At 63.3% G+C, this 2,500-nt stretch overlaps 1 pseudogene; it reads right to left on the bottom strand.

The window, feature by feature from the left end:
• The window catches only part of LOC124771733, a 7,958-nt pseudogene that overhangs the window by 2,865 nt on the left and 2,593 nt on the right, over positions 1-2,500 (bottom strand).

Below are 2,500 nucleotides of genomic sequence, written 5' to 3'. Positions count from 1 at the left end.
GGCATGGTGGTATTGCCTGCTGTGAAGGTGACATTGCTGTCCACCTTCACCTTCTTCTCGCGCCCTGACGCGACTAAGGCGAGGGTGAAACACTTCCGGGCGTTGATCTGCAGCCCCAGGTGGGCGAGGGCTGCGGTAGCTGCGTCGATGAGGGACTGCAAGCCCCTCGGGGTCGCTGCAAACAGCAAGACGTCATCTGCAAAGGCCGCAGCGTTGACTCTGCGACCGAGGATCCGAGCTCCGATGTGGGAGGGCAGTTGGCCTAAAACGTAGTCCACCGCAAAGTTGAACAGGAGGGGGGAGAGGGGATCGCCCTGGCGAACGCCCCGTGCTGGCTGCACAGACACGCCCACGCCGGCGCCGTCCGCTATCACTGTCGTGCTGCCCTCGTAGCACCGCTCGACATACTCGACAAAGCAATCCGGCAGGCCATGCGCCTTCAGCACGGGGCGAAGGGCAGCATGATCTACCGAATCGAATGCCTTAGATACGTCGATCGATGCCACAAAGACAGAGCGGCAGGAGCGAACTGCGTCGGTGAGAGCAGTGTCCAAGATGAAGGTATTTTCCAACATCCCATCCCGAGGGATGAATGCCCGCTGACGTTCGTCCACAGCACATGCGCGCATCAGGCGTGACGCGAGAACCTTGTGAAAGGTCCGCGCCAACACCGAGCAGACCGTAATGGGGCGAAAGTCAGCGGGGGATGTTGGTGCAGCCGTTTTCGGGAGAAGGGACGTCCGCGCGCGAAGCAGGCGTTCCGGAAGGGCGCGGGCCAGAAGGAAGAGATTCATCACTTTCACCAGGACTTCGTGCGGCAGGCGCCGCAACTCCGCTGGGGTAAGGCCGTCCGGCCCGGCTGCTGATCCCCTGGGCGCAACGCGGCGGCGACCTCCTCATGTGTGACCGGCCCCCATATGCACTCGATAGCGACAGGCTCTGAGTGCGGGAGGAGGCGGTCACGAATGAAGCCCGCGGTGGAGATGGGCTTCTTGGTGAAGAGGTCCGCCCAGAAGTCCAGCAGACCAGGGATGGCAGGTGGCGGCTGGAGCAGGGTGCCATCCAAGAGGCCGCGCACGCAACGTGCACGCGACCGTCGGAAGGCATCCTGCGTTCTCGCGTACTCCCAGCGGCGCCGCTTGCGCTTCTGCGCCGGCGGCGCGGCAGGCGGCCGCTTCGATGGTTGGCGCGGCCGCTGTGTCCTGGTGATCGATCTCTCCCCTCTGGACCCGACCGACGCAAGGGCATCCGGGAGCATGCCCAGGATGACATCGGGCGGCGTGCCCCGCCCCAGACCTGTGACACGATCCAGGGCAGAGAAACGCTGGGCGGAAGCGGGTAGCCCCGCCAGATGCTCCCAGATGGCGGCGTCAGTCGGCCCCTCCGGCGGCGGCCCGGTGGTGTCGGCCGCGAAGTCCTCGGCTGCGTCGACGGGCGGCGCAGCGGCCTCGCCCGCGTCAGGCAGCAGGCTCGCTGCTCCCCGGCGGGACGCCGGCTCTTCCCCCCGACCGATCTCAAGCGCCTCCATGAATTGGCGGACAAGCTGCTTGTGGGCAGCTTGCCGCCGTCGGCACTTGATTGCCTCGAGCGTTCGGTCGGGGAACATCCTGATGAGTTCTTGATTGACGAAGAAGAACCGGGCGTCCCTCTCAAGGAACAGTTCGGCCTCCGCCTTGGCGAGCGACAGGACTTCTTCCTCCGTCCACCTCGCGCGATGCCTCTCCGTGACGATCTCCGCGTTGGCGGCCGCAAGATGTTGGCGGCGGCGATGGACCCCGAGACCGTTCTTGGTTGTAAAGCTGCGGTGGCACTCACTACAGGTATACATAGCTGCAAAAGTTACAAGATTTTCGGCACGGCCGGTTGGCCGGCTAGGTGCTGGGGGAGTTGGGGTGGCACCTTCAGCGGAAGGGCCACCACTTATTCTCTGCTTACTGCCCCCAACTAAAAAAGGGATAGTGCGAGGGGGGGCTGGTAACCCCCCCAAGCCCCTGGTGCGGTCTTCCACTCTGCGAAATCAGCGGGCCCACGAGAAGGGGAGAAGACCGCAGGAGAGGAGAGGCTAAGAGGGCTAGGCCCATGTATTGCGCATCACTCTCCCTGTAACTATAGCCCAAGGAAGGCACCTCGCAGCAGCAGCACGACTACATCAAGACCGCACTTCGAGAAGCCAAGTCCGGATGCAGCCACACCGCCGCCACTTGGCCACCTTAAGAGAGTCATAGTTACTCCCGCCGTTTACCCGCGCTTGCTTGAATTTCTTCACGTTGACATTCAGAGCACTGGGCAGAAATCACATTGCGTCAACACCCGCTAGGGCCATCGCAATGCTTTGTTTTAATTAGACAGTCGGATTCCCCCAGTCCGTGCCAGTTCTGAGTTGATCGTTGAATGGCGGCCGAAGAGAATCCGCGCACCCGCGCGCCCCCGGAGGAGCACGCTAAGGCGGACGCGGCCTCGCAGCAAGGAAGATCCGTGGGAGGCCAAGGCACGGGACCGA

The sequence above is a fragment of the Schistocerca piceifrons genome, unplaced genomic scaffold (assembly GCF_021461385.2).
Source record: "Schistocerca piceifrons isolate TAMUIC-IGC-003096 unplaced genomic scaffold, iqSchPice1.1 HiC_scaffold_936, whole genome shotgun sequence".
NCBI classification, from domain to species: domain Eukaryota; kingdom Metazoa; phylum Arthropoda; class Insecta; order Orthoptera; family Acrididae; genus Schistocerca; species Schistocerca piceifrons.
The sequence above is the reverse complement of the archived record's forward strand: the minus strand, read 5'-3'. Positions and strand labels throughout refer to the sequence as shown.